The sequence below is a fragment of the Taeniopygia guttata genome, chromosome Z (assembly GCF_048771995.1).
Source record: "Taeniopygia guttata chromosome Z, bTaeGut7.mat, whole genome shotgun sequence".
Taxonomy (NCBI): Eukaryota; Metazoa; Chordata; class Aves; order Passeriformes; family Estrildidae; genus Taeniopygia; species Taeniopygia guttata.
Window position 1 is genome coordinate 41952492 of NC_133063.1, and position 20661 is coordinate 41973152.

Below are 20661 nucleotides of genomic sequence, written 5' to 3' on the forward strand. Positions count from 1 at the left end.
TTACCAGCAGTTTGCCCCAGACAGAGAATGCTGCGGTATAGCGTCTGGACTCATTAAGGGGGTATTTTTGGTTGGTTGGTTGGGTTTTGTTTAGTTCTTGGGTTTCTAATTTGTTTTGTTTTGTTGGTTTGTTTGTTTCTTTGTTTTCTGGAAGGGGGTTGTATGTGGTGTTTTGTTTTTTTTTTCGGGGGGGGTGTTTTTCATACTTGAATCTCAAAAGAAAAGTAATAACTAATCTCTAAAACTGACCCATGCTCCAAGCACAGATGAGTTTTCTGCTCAAATCACCTGAGAAATGTAAATAGGTTTTTTCCATCATTCTGATAATTTCAGAATCTCAATTTTGGTAGTTTCTCTAACAGTTTCATTTTAAAATGTTTTATAGTTAACATTTTTGTTGTTATTCAGGGTGTTTCCAATTGAATTTTTATAGCTGAAGATATTGGTGTTCATTTCTCTGCTTAAGGCATTGTTGGGCAGATCTAGATGTGGGAAATAGATAATCTGTATTTAAGGTTCACCATACTCTCATGAGTTTTTGCCAAGTATTAAGTTTTAAGAGAGTCCATAAATCAGAATCAAAAATAAAAAAATAGTGAAATATAGATTCACAAATATTCACAAATTATAAATAAAAAATATAAAATCTGTGAATGGAGAGAAATCTTACAGAAAGGGAAATATTCAAAGTTGGTATTGGTATTGGTATTGGTATTGGTATTGGTTTTGTTATCATTATTATTATTATTATTATTATTATTATTATTATTATTATTATTATTGTTACTACTACTACTACTACTACTACTACTACTACTACTACTACTACTACGTTCTATGCCAATGCCTGGGCAATGTCATCTCACTTTTCTTATTTCTCCCATATCAAAATTAATTATATAAACCTTTAGGCAGGTTTTTGCTTTGTATCCATAATTTCCACACAAGGGTGTCTTCCTCTAGGGAGAGTCACTGGGAGATCAAGGCCATATCTTACAATTTTGGCAAAGAGATCTCCTTCTTTTTTTTTTAAGTAGGGTTTTAATTTTCACTAATAAATATAATCTCATTCTATTTTAAGCTACTCTTTTCAACCCTCATCTGGGTGCTTTCACTGTTTTTGAATGTCGAGTAAAATTTCATCTTTTTATAAGTCAGCCCTATAGATAGGGTTTCATCTTTCAGCTTTTTCCTTCTCTCAATCAGCTGGTGAAGTTATTTCTTGCAAAATAACAGTTTTCAAAAAAAAATCGCTCATGTTAACTTTGCTAGTCTTAACAAGATTATTCGCTTTATGTGGCCACTGTGAATATTATTCTTCTAAACATAGAACAATTTTTCTTGAACACACTGGTTCTACTCACTGTGTGCTGAGACAAGAAGCAACAGTATCTGCGTTCAGGAATTACAGGTGGCACAGCCAGGAATTTGGTCCAACACTGGGCCATAGACACCTGGGTTTTCCTAGACAGGCTTCTCAGGTAGCAAAGAATGAGAGAACTGCAAATCAGGTAGAAAAATGAGGATGCAACTCCACTCTTTCTTGCTTTTTGTGATGTCAGTGACATTCAGGGGTTCATTGCACATGGCAGAGGTTTCCATGCTATTCCATGAACAGTGTTCTTGAGGGTCTGGAGGTCAAGATTACTCCGAGATTGTAAAAAGTCTTTTTCTCACAGCCCGTGCAGCCAAAGAAGGAGTAACGCATAGGTTCAGCTTCTCAAGTTGTTTATTTTCTCTTATCTATAACATGCTTTCTCAAGGAGCTGTGGTCTGTCTAGGTCAGTCTGCAGCAGACTCCAAACCCCTTGGGGTGGTGTTACCATTTTATACCAAAAATTACATGTATTTTATTTACTATTAATTCCCAATACCTATCACCTATGTTAGATAGTGTGTCTCTACTTTAAACCCATAAAGAGGCACCATCACAGTGAAAGATGGAGGACAAGAAGAATGAGAAGAAGGACAAGACATGCCCAAATTCCTCCATCTTGCCTCCTGAACCCCATTCTAAAAAAACCCAAAATTCTACTTTTTCACCCTGTGTTACATTAACTCAAACTCTTGTGACCTGTAAATCTTCACACAAAGTTGGTAGTTTTTTTTCTACTGGCTAAAATCAAAGCCACAGGTGTTTTTGACTTCATGCCGAAGTCTCCAAAACCCCTACCAGGATCTTGAGACCAGGCCAGTGCAGCCAGAGGGGTGTCCTGGGTTCCCAAATAGTGTTGCTAATATTACTCTGCAACAGTAATCAAAATAGCACCTTTTTCATCTCTCAGTTATCATATAATCATGGGATGGTTTGAGTTCAAAGGACCTTACAGATCATCTATTCCCACCCTCCAGCCTTGGGCAGGGACACCTCCCTCTAGATCAGGTTGCTCCAAGATCCATCCAGCCTTGCTTTGAGCACTTCCAGGGGTGGGGCAGCCACAGATCTTCTGGACAGCATCTACCATGCCTTACCTCACTCACAGCCAAGACTTTTTTCCTAACATCTTATCCAAACCTGTGCTTTGTCAGTGTGAAACTTCTGCCCTTGTTCTTCCACTCCAGGTCCACATACAAAGTCCCTCTCCACCTCTCTTGAATCTATCTCTATCTATCTATCTATCTATCTATCTATCTATCTATCTATCTATCTATCTATCTATCTATCTATCTATCTATCTATTTGTATGTCTGTCTGTCTTTCCTTTCCCCTGTCTGTCTCATTTTAAAACCAACTTTTCCTTTATGGCTCAAGCTAGGACTCTAAAATTAATGGAAGATGGCCATTCATGACAGGGATGCCAGTTCAGTAGGGTGATATGCATCCAGTATTTTACAGAATGACTCATGATTAAGGAGTTTTTTTAGTACCTTTTTCATCTGTAGTTGTTTATTTTTTCCAGACCTGCTGTGGAATGAGGTGCGTTTTTGAACAGATGTGAAAGCACACTCTTCTGAGAAGTACCAACATTTGCTGTCAGCCTCTGTCCTTTAGCCCAAAGGATATCATCTCACTTGTTTTCACTCTTTACCATATGTGTACAACCTTTGGCAACTAAAAAACCTATCAGTACAAAAAAAATAAACCACCCAAAACAAAACAAAACAAAACAAAACACAAAACAAACCAAAACAAAACAAAACAAAAATGCTCTGTGACACAGAATTTCCTGATCATCAGAAATCACGCAATAGCAGCATTTCTCCTTCCATATTTGTGAATAGCTGCTGTTTGCATGAATGGCCTGGACATTTAGCCTTATGGGTAATGATATGGGTTAGCTGTTCTGAAATATTCAGGCAGATTCCAACTATTCTTCCTTTTGAATAAAAAGAAAAATGGGAAAGAACAGAAAAGAAATATGAGATAAAGAGTTTTTCCTTCTCTTAGAAATGTAATCAGCATACAGGGTGCAAAAGAATTTCCAATTACTGCTTTCATGATAACAGTAGAAAGACTCAAATAATTAAATTATTATTGTGTACAGGGTTTTCGATGGGACTTGTAATTCAAAAAAACTTTTTTCAGTTGTTCAGATTCCTAAGGTGAAAAAAGCAAAAATTGAAAAGCCCATTAACCACTCCTACTTTGCACCTAAAGAGGCACATGACTGGATTCCTTTGCAAATGCAGAGGTTTTGAGACAAAAGGACATCTGTAGAGAGTGACTGCCAGAAAAACACTGTTTGTTCCTGTGAAGTAGGCCAGACAATTAGTAAAATGCTCAGGGATCACTGTAAAAGCTATCTAACCCTACAACTAATGTTCCCTTGTCTATTAACATTTCACCTGGGACCATATCCTGCCAATATGTGTATTTGATAGTTTGCTGCCTATTGGAATGGGTAGGTATGGATGTAATATTTCTACATTTTTTTTAGAGTTTTCACCTCCTTCCACAGTAAAAACACAATATTTTCCATCAGAAAGTAAAAATAATTGTATTTAGAGTACTTGGGGAACCTGGATTTGCAATCAAGAGCATTTACCCAAAAACATTACTTTAGTAATTTGTTTGGAAATGAAAGTAATATATTCTGGTCAGCTATACTTATGACTGAATCATGCAATTTCAAACACTGTAAATATTATGAACTTGACATCAAAGTAAATGAAAGGAATTCCAGTGACTTTCATCACACCCCGTGTCTGGATGTAGAAAGCTTCAGAGTCAAGCCCAAGTATGTTATAACTATCAGTTAACTATGCCATGATCTATGGAGCCTATTGTGATGAGATGCTTTTTCCACCATCTAGAGTTTAGACTGAAATCTACCATGTCCATTCAAAGGGCACTTTGAGATCATGGAAATTTGTATTACCACAGGAAAGAATCTAACACTGCTAAATTAACCAATATGAAACAGGATGATAGTATCGTAAAAGTGAAAATAATTCTATTCATAGATTTTTGAGGAATTGGATTTTCTATGAACAGATTTTACCCAAAGTTGCATATTCTGTATTATATTTAAAATAAAATATTTAGTAATGTATTTAAATACTTTACTATATAATTTATTTTATAATAAGTAATATGTTTTTTAGAGAGAGAGCACTTCCAAGTGTATAGAAGTCACCTTTCCAAGTTCATGTGTCCTCTGAGAATCTAAGAGACCAGAGACTTGTAAACAAAGAGAGGGATAAACAGCAAAGTTATTCAGAAAATATTCACTGACTTGGAGCACTGAAAGATCTTAGGAAAGGAGAAAAATTCCACTGGATATGATATACTGGCACAAAAATTCAAGGGCCTGATCCTTCTCTCAGGAATTCTTGGGAACACGTCCACTGACTTGGTGGAACAAGAACTAATGGGAGATTATTATGGAAAGAAGAAAATCAGATTCCAGGCTGGTCAACTTGACAGCTTTCATGATCGTTTAATTGTTACAATATACAAAAGAGAAATGGCTCTTTTAAAAATAATAAAATGACCTCCTGAAAGCACCTTATATCCCTTAGCAAGCTTTATCAAAAACCTTCATGTAGAATGAAAACAATATTTTATTTAGTAGTTTCACAGAAATTATGTCCTGGCTGATTGACTTTTATGATGACTTGAGTTTGCTTCTTTCAGTCCTAAGACTAATTACATTTTAGACAGGGACTTTTATTAGATAACACCACCCAAGCAACAGTTCTTAATGATGCAAAATGTGAGCCTCAGGACTGACTTGTGTTTTCAAAAACAACTGTGCTCACAGAGCCTCTATACCCTGTCAGTCCCAGCTTTTCCAGCTTGAGGCAATAGCAATTGCTTTGTTATCCTAATATGGTGGAAACAAGGAATGGAAAAACAGAGGGAATTATTCCCACTGTATTTAAGGAAGAGATTTTAAAAGGATTTTAAAGAAAAGATGTAGACATAAGTATTAATGGAAAAAAAAAGAAAACCTATTCAGAGAAACTGTGATATTTTGGTTAATTATTTAGAGTAGCTATAGTTTCATTTCTACCTTCTCACCCACTCAGCAGATCCAGAATTTTTTTTTTTTCCCATCCCTCTCTCACAACTTCAAATTTATAACAATTTCTCAATTCAATGCATGTAAACAACTTAATGAGGACTGAAATAACCTACAGAGCATACTACATGTGCTTAGAGAACCTAAGGTAATGAAAAGGCTGGGCTTGGGCTATGGCCAGAAAAAGCCCTTGCAGCTAGGTTTAATTATTAAAAGTTTGGGATATTGGCTATTCTCCAGTCCCTTCATTCAATGCGGGTTTATTTCCTTTTGGATGTTTTTAATTTAGCGTATTTTGTAAAAACATAATAGTCATTGGAGTGGCTTTGTTCATGCTGAGAAGGAGCTACCAATTTACACAGAATCCTGTAATGGTTTGGGTTGGAAGGGACCTCCAAGATCATTTCATGCCATCACCTTGCCATGGGCAGGGACACCTTCCACCATCTCAGGGTGCTCCAACCCCCATCCAGTCTGGCCTTGGATACTTCCAGGGATGCTGTGGACAACCTGTGACAGGACCTCACCACCTTCACAGTATGTCCCCTGTGAGGGGACACACTATCCCTGCCCCCTGTCACTTTGAAGTTGTTACATTCAAGCTACTGAAGACTGCATTAATAAAACCATAATTCTTCAATTTGAAAAGCAAAGCTTCAAGAAGGTCTGAATTTTTTGAAAAATGTGGTGGTGATCTACCTCAGAACTCAGAAAACTTTTTAGAAGTGATGGTGGTAAGGGGATTTGAACACATACAGAATAAATGAATTCTTTTTTTTCTTTTTCTCCTATTCAGAACTATTTCTTTTGTCTTCAGAGTGAGTGATTGTAATAGTCCACATCATCCTTCTTTGAAATACAAAGTAAAAGTGCCTTGCTTTAAGGGAAAGTGAAACCAAAATTGTGCTCTACTACTCAATGGTAATTTTTTTCTAGTGACTGATATTTATTTTTTTGCCACCATCGCTTCATGTAGAGAAGATTGATTCACAAAACAAAAAATAAAATTACAGAATTCAAGTTATAGCTTGGCAAAATACATGACTGAATTTATTGCAGTTTAACAGCACATCTTATTTTCTTTTATGAAGAATCACAGAGTCCAGAAAGTAAAGAAGAATATAATTCCGAATTATAACTAACTCCATAATTGAAGAAGCGATGATTTTTATTTCATATCTGCTTCGGTCATATTAATTAATTATTAAATGCTAATTAATTAATGGAAAAAAAGTCTTTCAGCAAAGAAAGATATAGGATGAATAAATATAGCACCTGAACTCAAACCTCAGTGAAAAACAAATTTTAAAAATCCATTTCCTAAAAATGCTGATATGGGTTATTCAGCCAGTCCATTAAAAATAAATGAATGCCAATTCTGTTGAAATGAAAGGGATCCATTTTTGGTTTGATTAATAGTTTGACTCATGCTGCAAATATGAAAGAACACCTGAAAAATGTTTTATGTATAAGATGACAGTTTTAGTTAATGCAGCTTGCAAACTTTCCTGAAGAAGGATATATACACAAGATAATGGTAAGTGTACATATATTGTAAAACATATAGATACACAATTTTGAATTATTTCCTTCTTCATTTGTTTTAAGTAATGGTAGGGAAAAAAAAATATCATAGCAAGGATACTTTATGCATCTTTCCATGGTATACTATAGAGATCCCAGACCTCACATAAACTAATAGAAATTGTGCAAATGAGAAATATGAGGATCATTTGTAGTCCAGAAACAGTTTAGTCTCTTCTGTAAGACTGCTCAAAGCACTAATTAGTCTTCCTTAAGTACACTGTGCTCAGAACCGTGTTGATAGAGTCATATTCTTTCCAGCTCTGGAGGTAACTATGGATTTAAGGTGTTTTTTTCTGCATTGCAAGACATGAGTCTTTATGTCAGACACTGTCACCTACTTCTGCTTGTGGCACAGCCTGGATGATGTGACCGTGCAGAGCAGACCACACTCTCCTGCAGTGCCCACCAGCACAGCCCAGGGACATCAGCAAAACAGATAATGACCTTGTTTTCAGGACAAATCTAATCCTCAAACAGCTTCTGGTCAGAAGTTAATTTTTCCGCATGTACCAGTCCTCTGTGAATTTTTCTCATTCAAACTCTTTTTAGGTTAAAGCAATGTTTTTACACAATAATTATCCTGGTTTAATTTGTTGTTTTCTATTTGCCTTTTGAAAGTGAGAAGATATTCTTATTTCATATTGTTCTTCCTACCACTCATATTTGTATAAATTTCTGTGATAGCATTAAATAAACATAACTGTTCAAATAAGAAATGGAAAGAGAGCTCAGATCATAAAAGCTGTATCACTACCTTTGCAAATGATCAGGCTTTTCAGAAATGTCTTCTTTAGGGCCACTTAAGATTTATGAAAAAATTGTAGGCTCCATGTTTCTCAGAAATAAGCAAAAAAAAAATGTGTAACGTTGGTGGTATACTAAATAATAAGGTATGCAGTGCAAGGATATCATTGAAGGTTAGCCATGCATGAGAAAAGAAAGGAAGAAAACTCAATTAGCTTCTTGTAGACTGTGTCAGGAAAATCTAGAAAAAAATTCATCTAGTAATAAATGAAGTATTTAATGATGGAATACTTTTTACCCAGTGTTCTGTTTCATAGTTGAGAAATAGAGAAATTAAAAAGAATATATTACAATGTATTACTTGCTGTTACAGAGACGTGATGAAGTGTAAGTAGCAGCTGAAATATGAACCTCTGGGTAACAGGCTACCAGAGTCCTTTTTCTCTTCTGCATATTTCAGTCTTTCTGATTCCTCTTGTTTTTCCAGCTTTATTTTTCCTCTTGTTTTTCAAGGTTTATTTTCCACATCAGCATTTTTGTTTGTACTGCTTCTTGCAAGCACATTTTTCTATAGTTTCCAACTTCCATTACATTCTTTGTTACTCTTTGTCCAATAAGGAGAACTTTTTCATTCTTCTTATTGCTGCTTTGCCACAAATTTTCTCCTGCCATTTCTTTTGTATTACTTCCTCTACCTTTTCTTTGTGCTTTTTTTTACTCATATCCATACATCTTCCCAGAGAAAGACACCTGTTTAACTGGATTTGAAAGGCAGAGAAGGATTACTGTCCTCTGAGAACTCCAACTCTGCAGAGTGGGAGACCTTTTCCTGTGGTTTCCATTCAGAAGTTTCCTGTACATGGCACAGTAGATACCAAATCACTTCTATTCTTTCCTGAAAATGGACAAGCCAGGAAATAGATTTCACTACTGACACCATAAAAGAGAACAGCATGACATATATTGTGAGAGAAAATAATCCTCGGTGTAAGAGGATCTCACTTTCATTCAAAATAGCAGAATACCAGGCCGTTTCCTTGAAAACCTATTTTAACTCAAATCTGTAAACATGTACTCCCATGCCACAATGGGCAGCATTCATTCTGATCCTCCGTGGAGATCAAAATGTATTACTGTTGTTTTAATGCAATATGTGCCACAAAAGGTTAGCTTTTCATTTCCTATTGTCCTTCATACTATGTCATGCTTCATCACAGAACGTGCTGTCAATAGGCATAGTAACAAAAGACAAGCTGATGTGGTGTGACAGGATGAGCAGAGGTCACGTTGATACTACATGATGTAGCTTTCTAGAAATGTGCCAGAAATGCCATAGCCTTCATAATTTTTAAGTTTTCTGCTGTCATAGAATTTTTATGTATCTGAGCCATCTCTTCATCCCCACATCTTTGTGCTATGCTCTGTACTATTTTGCTCTGTTCTCTTGAGGTGTCTTAGGCATTTAGACCTTCTTGTTTACAGAGAAAAAGGTGCAAAAGCCCCTCTAGCTATTTAGGAGCCCCCATGAGAGTCTTTTAATGCTGTATGCAGCAAAGCTGCCAGAAACAGCCTTATTTCAACAGCATTTTGTATGGCTTCTTGAAAATACATGAAGAATTTGCATTATTCATATCTATTGATTTCCAGCATATTTATTTCCATTATCTACCTAGTACTAGGATGTGGCTTTAGGCATTTGCATCATGGCACAATACTTTTTAAAGATGAGTGTGACTAATTCCCTCATTTTCTTATTACCTTGCAGTCCTTTATTCAATGTATCATGTGCTCTGTACATACAGTATCTACATAAAATGGGGACAAGTTATCTATTTGTGACAGCTGAGCATATGTGGGTTTAGTGAGTTATAAACTCTAAAATAAATCAGATTTCTTTAAAGGGGAAGTAGCTGCTAGGCAGTGGTTCAATTATGCATTTAAATTCAATGGAATTCTGGATTGCTCTTCTGCTCAATGGTAATAGACATTAGCTGTGTGGACACTCACATGTTTCTTTTTATTAATTTTTCGTTACTATTCTCTAGTAATGCTGCTAGAAAGCTATTCAAGAATAATAATTTTTAAAAGGTAAATAAATAAAAAAGTCAAGAAGGCAACCAAGGAGAAATGTCTGTTTGCAGCTGTGTAGTCTTTGCAAGAATGAGTTAATTCTGGTCTAGTTTTTCTCTTTCTAGTTACAACCTATGTCAAGTGAATAGATGAATTTTTCCCATTTTCACTTCTCATTACAGGGTTTGTCATGAAAAGTGAGTTATCACAGGATTTTTTGCCTGATATATTTGGTGAATTATGACTGTGCAGAGGACATTTAACCTCTTTCAATAGTGTGTGACTTGTTTGACTGTTCCTGGGATGCAAGGGGGCACACAGGAATTCAGTGTGATATTTCCTTGCATACAAAAACAAAGATGAATCTTTTCAATGAAGAAAAGAACAGATTAAGAACATGCTTAAGTGCACTTTGTAATCAGGCAGTGCTACCCCTGAGCAGTTATCTTGAAAAATTAAAGAAAAAAATAGTGCTGCAAGTCATGATTACAGAAGTGTTTAACAGAGTTAAAACATTTGACCTGTAAAAGTGTTTGCTTTTACTTTGCCTGAGTTCTGACCTCCAGGGTGATTTGTCTCTAAAATCATTTGGTCCTCGAATTGCAAATGTTAACTAATAAAGGGAGTATTACTCCTTGAGAGAAACATTGTCATTTGACAGTTTTCAGATAATGTCATGTGTTGTGAGGACTATCACCTTCCTTTTTTCTTCTATTACCAGGATACTTCCCAGAACATTATCCAATTACAGTAATTAGGAAGAGTGATAGAAGAAAGGACATAGAACATTTTAATAGTCTGTATATTTTGGCTTTCCCCTGCCACTCATCTGCAGATAGGCACATATATTTTATCAGTGGAAAGTGGAGAAGGGAGGGTTGATTTTACATCATAAATGCTCAAGGAACACATTTCCTTATGCCACACATTACAGACATTATCAGATAATGCCTTCTCATGGTACTGTCATATTTGATCATAATGGCCTTTATATTCAAGATCTCAATTTAATCTAAGTTATAAATATCCGCTACCTGTTTCTAATAACTAAGTTAGTGGACAGATGGGAGGAATGTTGTCCCAGTAAAACTGAAGATGAGAAATTGCAGAGTCACTGAAGAGTAATGGAACCACACTATACTGGTCAGTGCCAATAGAGGAGATCACAGCCTTGGCTCTTCAGTAAACACACACCTATTGATCAGGAGTCTGCCAGTGCTTGGAGGATGGTAAAATCATCTTCACCTGGCTTTGCAAGTCTACATTAAAACCATGTAGAACCTCCTTTTCTAAGGATCTGAAAACTGTTATTGAAACACAAAACACATACACACACATGCAGTATATATTTAGAGAGATGTATGCATATGGGGATATATAAAATTTAATTTTAGTTAATAGAATAGCTGAGGTCATGCTGTTATGTAATGAATGGAATGCCACGGAATGAACAGGGAATTTCAGTACTGGAAGCATGAACTTTCTCAGTGAGCAATGAAGAATGGAGCTAGATGAGGAAAGAAAGGAGTCCATGGTCTGGTCACTGGTGCCAAGGAAAATTGCCATGATTCAGGCAAATGTGTTCCTTTTAGAGCTACCATCAAATGTGTATGTTACCCTCACACAAATCTCTGTAATTTTTTTTTTTTTTTCCTGGAGAGAGTAAACTCAGTTGCTAGCCTGTCTGAGGCTGCTCATGGAAGTCCTGCTGACTTTTCAGGACTAAGTTCTGTTTTACTGACTAAAAGTCACAGAACTGAAGTTTGTAAGTTGTGGTCAAAGTTTCATGAATATGGTTGTTCCAAAGTGAGCCACCAGTAATCAGTCCTCTATCCATACCCAAGAAAGCACACAATAATTTCTTTAATCAATACTAAAACAAGTAATAGTCCACACAGAAAATTTAATATATTTTAATTGAAGCCCACAATCATCCAAATCTAAGGATGCTATCAGTCACCCACAATTCTGCCTGCCATTTGTGCACTGTGTTGAGGTACAAACAAACCACATGCAAAAGCCACTAACATATTTATCATAGAATCAGGTATAAAGGCAGATTTATGTGTAACCAAAATGTTAGTCCTTACAACACAATGCCTTAGCTGTGCATAAGCCTGTTCGAGTAATTTAGACAATGTGTGCCACAGTGGAAGAGACCACAAAACTACCCCTGGGTAAAATGATTCAGAGGCTGGTCTGAGCTTCACAGAGGTACACTGACTATTCATAATAAAAAATTTATCATGGGAAAGCAAAAGGAAGGGTGGGGTGTGATCATCAATATTGTCATATTCTGAAATCCAAGTACATCTGTTCTGACCATGCAGGAGGAAGAAGGTAAAATTATTTAGCTTTGTTTGATATTGGAACATTGTAACTCATTCCATAGCAGGCAACTTGTCCTGCTGAAGTTCTTGGGACCACACCAGTGGGCCAACATTCATCAATTTGAATATCGAATATGTTATTAATATAACTAAAGAACCAGGGTAACATGCCCTGGGCATCCAAAGGGATGGGATCTAAAAGCAGTATTTAGCAATAGCATTGTAATTTTATTTATAGTATTGTTTGTGGTGATGACTATTTGAATAGCTAAAATTCTTCTAAAAATTAATTTTTGAAGGCTCAAATGGGTGTACCTTCTCTTGTCTTAAGGCAGTATATCTACTCTGACATCATCTAAGATCCTTTTGAGACAACGTACATGAGAAGGTTTTAAAAAGGTCCATATTGCCCTATTTCTAAAACAGTAAATCTATAATTTCTGTGGGAAAGGTCCTTAATCCAGCTATAAATTGCAAAATCATAATTCTTCTATGTGAATACTTTTGTGTTCTATTTTTGATTTGGATGAAACATAGATTTAGGAGTGGATTCTAGCCAGGATCACAGGGAATAGCTAAACACTGTCTGTGCAAAAGTTTGTGTAATGTCTATAAAAAACACTTCCTGGGGATAATTTTCATCAGTATTCTTAGACTGTAGGAGGAGGAATATATATGTGTAAAGCTGTGGTAAACTATGTTTCATATTGCATAGCTGACTGACTGCTGTCTCTCAATGAATGTAAATTAGACTGCAAAAATTAAAAATCAGGAATATGTTCTGAAATATTATGTACAACTCTAAAGTGCTCTTCATGACTGATTCACTAGCAGTGATTAGGGAGAAATATTAACTTATTTTGCACCCTTGGGTCTTCATCAAGGGCCAGATTCAAGATTGCTTGGATTCCATTAAAAAAAGTTCCTTCATGAAGTATTTTTCTCCAGTTTGTTTTTGACACCTGAAATTGTATACCACCCATTAACAGGAGTTTCAGCATCTCAACAACGGCTCTCAAGCTCAAGGGCTTATTTCTTTCTTTTCTATTGTCCTGACTAAGAAACATTTTGATTTGACTCTGATCTCAAAATGGCTAACAGGAGCGTGTATATTTTCACAAACACCAAGAAAATATTTGTAGAGGTTCTTCAGGAATGTCGGCAGTTCAGATGCCAATAATACGGAATTGCACTGAAGCTGATTACTAAGCAGCCATGCTGTAATCAGGTCATTTAAGTCAGTTCTATGGAAAGGATTTGAAACAGAATGATGATATAGTATATTGTAGAAAAAGCTCAAATCCCAAACTTTGATGAATCCTGATTGGCATATTGGTAATCCAAAGTATAAAAGTAATAACTTTTCCCCCACTTATTGGACAGCTGCACACAGACTGTAATAATGTTTATTGATCACCATCCTTTATCACTTTCCATTGAATATTTATGTCCGTACTTATGCATAAGGACTATTGATTGGGTAGTAATTACCCTCTAATGTAGGTCAGCTAAGGTCACCAGTACCAGCTTGCTCTTCTTGATTTTTGTTAATTTAGTTTATTGAGATTTTGTTTTTCTCATTTTTGGTTTTATAACTGATTTCCTTTTTTTATGCCTTTTTACATGCCATGAAACATTTAAGTTGTTTACAACCTACAAAGAAACTTCAACTTTGTAATTTCTTTCAGGAAGATCTAGTTCCCCTGTTATTATATGTTGGTCTTCAAGAATCCAATATACATCTTCTGAGTAATTTCTAAAATACAAAAGGAAAAGAAAGAAAATTAGTACAAAAAATACAACAAACTCAAAAATATTGGTTTTATATTTGCTCCACTTTGGGAAAATTTACAGGCTGTAACTCAGATTACATCTCTCATAAAAGAATACATAATGAAACCACCTGCTTGAAGAAGCTACTGAAGTGGGAGTGGGGTGGGATTGTATCTGAAGGTGTGGGTCAGAATTTTAATTCTGGTCTTATAGTCACAAGAGCTGAGCCAGCACAGAATGTGGGAGTATTAATTTGCTACTGAAGTGTGGGTCCACAATGAATTATTGTACTTTGCAAGCAAATAATTAGAGATAAAATAATGAGATGGGGATATTATTTGTTACACTAGTCTGCTATGCCTGAAATTTAATCTTGAGTACTTCCAGAGAGAGGTCATATGTTCCAATTCACGTTCCAGTGAACCAAACACACGAGGGACCTGACCATCACCAGCTTTGTCTTTGAGATGACACAGCCACAGAACTTATGATAAGCAGTAATAGAGTTTATTCATCTGTTGAATTGTGACAAAAGTGGGTGACATTCAGCCCTGGGCTGAGGGGCTGCAGGGAATGGGGGCTGGGGATCCTGCTTCTGCAATAAACACGGCAGTGGGTGCAAAAATGTTGAGGGTTTTGGTTTGTTTTTTTGGGTTGGTTTTTTGGTTTTGGGTGATTTTTTTTTTTGGTGGGTTTTTTTGGGTTATTTTTGTTTGGTTGTTTGGTTGGCTGTTTGGTCGCTTTTTTTTATTTTTCTTTTCATCAGTGTGTCCTGGTGGCCAAGAAGTCCAATGGCTCTTGGCCTGTATCAGGAGTAGTATGGCCAGCAGGAGCAGGGAGGTCATTCTTCCCCTGTACTCAGCACTGATGAGGCCACACCTTGAGTACTGTGTCCAGTTCTGGGCCCCTCAGTTTAGAAAGGTTGTTGAGGTGCTTGAGCATGTCCAGAGGAGGGCAATGAGGCTGGTGTGGGGCTTGGAACACAAGCCCTATGAGGAAAAATGATCCTAATTGTTCCTGAGGGAGCTGGGGGTGTTTAGCCTGGAGAAAGGGAAACTCAGAGGTGACCTTATCACTCTCTACAACTTCCTGAAAGGTGATTGTGGTGAGGTGGGGTGGTCTCTTTCTCCAGTCAACTGACAGAACCAGAGGACACAGTCTTAAGCTGCACTGATGGAAATATAAGTTGTACATCAGGAAAAAATTCTTAACTTAAAGAGAAAATGGGCAATGGAATCATCTGCCCAGAGATGGTGGAATCACCATCACTGGGTGTGTTTTCCAAAGCCTGGAATGTGACACTTGGTGCCATAGTTTAGTTGATAAGGTGGTGCTATGTCATAGGTTGGACATGATCTCAAAAGGTCTTTTCCAGCCTAGTTCATTATGTGATTCTGTGATAATTTTAGAGGCAAGAAAGCTAATCAGAGACTAGCTTTTTATAGACTTCTATGTTAAAGTGAATTTTTGTGACTACACATACAAAGGATACGTACATTTCACGGCACACAGATATCTAAAAGATAACTAACGCTGCGTGAATTTCCCCAAACTAACTTTTTTCTTCATATGAAACAATAAAAAAAAAACTTATCCGGATTGTCTTTTAATCTTTGCTATGAATACGTTTGCACATTTCACAGAAAATGGTTTCTAGTTGTCTTCTCTAGGCACTTCAAAACAGTATTACTGGTTGCTTAAAGAGTGACTAAGCAGCTGGGACATGTTTGTGAGAACATTTAATCCTTCTCTGTGAATTAGTATCATTGTAAAAGATATATGATTTACACATAGAAAAAATTAAGCACATCATTTTATCAGTAAGGATATTTTGACCTAAAGTGCCACAAGTGATACAAACAAACAAACAAAAAAAATTGCAGAAAATCTATTGAAACACGTTAGTCTCTTGAGTCTTTGCTAAGTATAAAACAGGTTTCATAAAGCATTTCATTTGTTTAAGGCTGTCCAGGCATCAGAACTACTAACTGTAGTGCTTTGCCTTTGTAAGGCTGGAATTCCCCTGGCTGTTGCTCACACTGACCTTTACATTGTCCATACTTGACATGGGTAAGACAAACAAAAGCTGCTTTCCTCCTATCAGTCAAACTGAGTCCTTTCTAATTTGTCCTTTAAGGCCATGCCATGCCTTTTGTGAATCTTTTGGACATGACAAATCATATGAGAGTGAGTTTCTTGAGGAAGGGCAAAATGTCGTATTCTTTTTTACAAAAACTGTGAAAATCCCTTCAAGCATTTACTCCTGCTGCTATGTAAAAAATAAAATTAAAAAAAAAATCAAGGTGTATTAGAGATTCACACAGGTCTCTAGGATAACTAGGTTATCCTAGTCTTAAGATTAACCTCTGCCTTTTGAGTTGCATGTCTTAAGAAAATGTTTCCATGGAACCCTGATCCCCTGGGAGGGTAGTCAGATACGGACAGACAATTTTAGCTGGTAAAAACCAACCCAGCTCCTCTTTGAAGAGCACATTAACTTGAAATTTTGCCTACAGCTACATGTTTTCTGGACCAGCGTTGATGTTAGGCTTGCTGTTGCAAAAAAGAACAGAATTAGTGTATGACTTCTTTCATTAGCTATCTGAATATGCCTTGTCTGCTGTTATGTAACAGCCTCCTGTGAAAACTAAATATGCCTATGGAATATTTTCCAGAAAATAAAATTATTTCTGGTGCTAAACACATGGGCCAGAAGTAACACATTTTTCACTGTGGCATGGTAAAATCAGGCTTTTTCATTCTGTCCAACAGTCAGGTGCTTTTATTTGCATTTAGTTTCAGGACTTGATGAGCTCTAGTTACAGTGATTAACCCTCAAAAGAAAAAAAAAAAAAGGAAAGCAGAAATTTTAGAAATGTATACTACAAAATGTAGAAAGAGAACATAAATTAATTAACATATTAAGAAAATTACTTAAGAAAAGGAATATCTTCTACAAAATAAAACAAATTTTAATACTCTGAAAATACCCTCCAGTTATTTTGAGTTATTTTGCTTATCTGTGATGCCAGCTGATTTCCTGACTGCAGAAAATTTTTGAAAGGAGCTGAGTATGAGCCAATGTGGCTGAGGTCTGCAGATAGCAACTTTTCTTAGGATTGGGGCAGAGCTACAAAGTAAAATGTGTCTCGACTCACCAAGAAGTTTTGAAAAAAAATCTGATGGCCTGTTCTTTGGGCCCTTGAAAATGGATGTTCACTGCATTATTTTACAGCATCTTAAATTATCTTGCAGTTCTGCCTTATCAGGAAAGCAATATTAAAACTCCCAAGCTGGAATTCATGCTGCTATTTTTAAGAAGGTTAAAAATAAGTTTCTAAGAAATCTTTTGTTTGAAGATCCTTTCTGCAATCAATAGAGGCAAACGCTTTTAGAGAATAACCCAATCGTTCCAAAATTATAGATTCCAAAAAGAGCAACAGGTGGTGCACATAGCCCTGTTGTATCTAGCTCTTCTCCTAAGTGTAAAAGGAACCTAGAGAAGGAGTCAAGAATTGGTTCTGAATTTCCAGGTGGACAGACTTAAAAGATGTAATTCAATTTTCAAGGTATCCTTAAAGTATGCACACCTATGACCCTGAACTTTTCAGACAACGTTTCATACAGCCTTTTGCTGTAGGTATGAAACGGAGCTTTGTTCCTTTTTGGGACTTTCTATCAGATTATCCTGGTCACACAACCAAAGACACAGGTTTTCTTTAGTAAATATATCAATACAGACTTAACTTTTCATATTGTTAAGTACTAAAGAGTGAAAAATCCCGCTTGGCCAGAACTCAAGAACTGCCATTGATTTACAAGCACTTTTGAAAAAAACAATCATTAAGTTATAGAATAGTTTGGGTTGGAAGAGAGCTTAACAACCACTTTATTCCCACCCCTGCCATGGGTAGGGACCCTTCACCTATCCCACGTTGCTCCAAACCCTGTCCAACCCGGCCTTGAACACTCCCAGGGATGAGGCAGCCACAGCCGCTTTGGGCAACTTGTGCCAGGGCATCAGCACCCTCAGAAAGGAGAATTTCTTGCTTATCATTTACACCTATTCCCTCTGAGTTTCAAACCACTATACCTTGCCCAAAATTAGGCATCAGACCCTATTCTGGGCTCATTAAACTCTGTTGATCTGAAAGGTATGAGAGCATCTCTCCTGGTCTCTCCTTTGGTGAGAGCAATCAGGTCTATTCCATAAGTATATTCCATATACTGATGGAATAAGGTCACCTAGAGGACTTTCAGCTCATCAGCTCATTCAGCAATATTAAGTGAACTTTGTTTTATGTTCAGACAGTTTAGCAATGATGCCTTTTATATGACTAATTTATGTCAAACATGTCAAGATTGTTTTTTCAGAAGTACTGCAACCAATATGGTATCAGTTATCAGCCATTCAATACACATCTTCATACCTAAACAAGCAAAGCATCAAACATATGTATTTTCTACTTAGAAAATATGTTAGAAGCAAAAATATGGCAGAATTTCAACATGCAAAGTAGATTTTCTTGAGATCTTACTGTAATTTTCTGTCTTTGAGAATCCTTTAAATTTTTTTTCTAGAGTGCAATAACATATAATTTCTTTTTTTTTTTTTTTTTTTGTCCTATTCGGATAGGAAGAAGACAAAACCAAGTGAGAATTTTTAATGCATTAGAAAAAGAATGTGTGCAGGCTTATAAGATAGCTGTCATATGGCATTGACAATGTTGTTGTCATTGCCATGGAGTACAGTGTTCTATCCAAATAAAAAGTTATGACTGAGATGTATTTGTGGGCTGTGGCCATGTTTTTTGGCCATGGGTAATATCTCTAAGAATATCAAAGTAATCTAAATGCTTCAGCACTTCTAAAAAATATTCATCCAGCAAGACTGACTCCCAGATGACAGAGCTTTTCAAAGAATACTAGGTATTTATTTCTATGACTAGAAATTTATAAACAAGCTTGAAGTTGTTTGTTTGGTTTTTCTTTTAAATAAATGTTCATATTAAATTCTTAATCCATATTGAGACACTTCTTTTCTACCATGGAATGACATTTCTGTAACACCCTCAGAACACAAATAGGAGGAAAAAAAACAAGGAAATATATGCCATTTTAGCTCTTTTGATGCCTTCATAGAACACTGAAGGACCTGACTGTTGGTGTAGTCCTACATACCAAAACATGCAATAAAACCATGTTGTTGAAACAAGACCTGTGGAATATCAGATCAGTTTGGAGTGCACTGCCTTGGAGTTTGAAGTACCACATCATTCTCCAAGAGCATCTGCTTTCCTGTCTGCCTCTGTACTGAACACAGTTCAGGTAACTCTGGCTTCAAATTATACCTTTCATTCTTATCCCTTTAAGACACCATATTCAAGAAATATAATATTTAAAGAAGATACCTTACTTCAAAATTTAATAAATTGTTTCTCTTAAGTGTGACTTTGGCTGTTACAGTATTGAAGAGAAGCCTTGAATGTAGATGTATTTACTGATGTCATGACTCCTTGAGACTGGAAATATTTCAGATGCAAGAGGATTTAAATAGGACAGATTTTACCACGTGTTTTTGAGTCATGAAAGGTGTTATTGATCCTATTTTTCTATCTTAGAGTCAGTCTCTAAATTAGGAACTCAGTATGCTAAAACTGGCAACTTTTATTCTTAAAGAGTGTATCAAGTAAAAGGAATTATTTTGCAGTAAAATTGAAATTCCCTTTGAAGTAATTTCCATATAATTTAAAGTTTTTGCATTAATTTGTAATAGAAGCAAGAGTCCACAAAAATAATAGCAATTTTAAAATGTTCACATATTTTTTCATTCATTCTTGGGAAGCTTTCTCTATAGCTAATGAAAGGTCAGACGTGTTTGCTTTCTTACTTTGTTTTTGGTTTTGTTTTTGGTTGGTTTTTTTTTCCCCTCTGAAATTATATAAACGTAGCCAAACTGTTGAAAAAACATTGCTTTTTAAATTCTGAAAATTATTTTACAGTAGGAGAAAGAGACACTAGTCCTGGAATTTTTTGTCTGAATTATTTATTTACCTTTAAAGATTTGTATTTGTTCTATATATTTTTGGGGAGAATTCAAGTGAAGCAAAGAGGTATTTGAAACTACTATCTATAGACTGAATATTTGGCCAATAAACATACTAAGAGAAAATACAGCAAAACCCAAACCCCAGACACACTATTTTACAGGTCCTATAGTTTCAGTTCTAAAGATTTCAGTCTAGCTCTTTCAGCAAGACCATTTGAAGAAAATGTAAACTGAGAAATTTGTTATGATCCTTTAAGCCCAAATTTGTTATGATACTTAAGCCCAAAGTTTGATTAGAAATATAATTATCTCCCATTATCTCCCTGTTCTTGGGAGAAATACCCAGGAAAAAGGAAAATGGGGTAAAAAGAACTTGTGAGAAGCACTGAAAATCTTTAGAAGTTAAAAAAAAAAAAAAAAAAAAAAGTTTTAAGTTGGGCATGACATTTGATAATAAAGGAAGTGCTAACTTTTGGTTTAGTTGGAAGAGACTGATAAGGCTACATTTCCCATCATGACATTCACTAAGAATATAAATTTCTTTTCAAGCTGTATTACATAAAGCAACTAGAGCTTGATTATTCCTTTCCCAGAGAGAAATACGGCTCATATGAGGAACAGGCTGGAAACAGATTTCAAACAA

At 35.9% G+C, this 20661-nt stretch overlaps 1 protein-coding gene across 3 annotated transcripts in view; it reads left to right on the plus strand.

Moving 5' to 3' along the window:
* Positions 1-20661, plus strand: part of RIT2 (Ras like without CAAX 2) — a 217809-nt gene that overhangs the window by 113924 nt on the left and 83224 nt on the right. Inside the window, exon 5 of one of the 3 annotated variants that reach the window (XM_072922767.1) lies at positions 1-20661. This exon is cut by the window's left edge and continues 16245 nt beyond it; it is cut by the window's right edge and continues 9032 nt beyond it. The exons of the other annotated variants lie outside the window; for them this stretch is intronic. The gene's annotated coding sequence lies outside the window, so the exon portion shown is untranslated. 3 annotated transcript variants of the gene reach the window in all.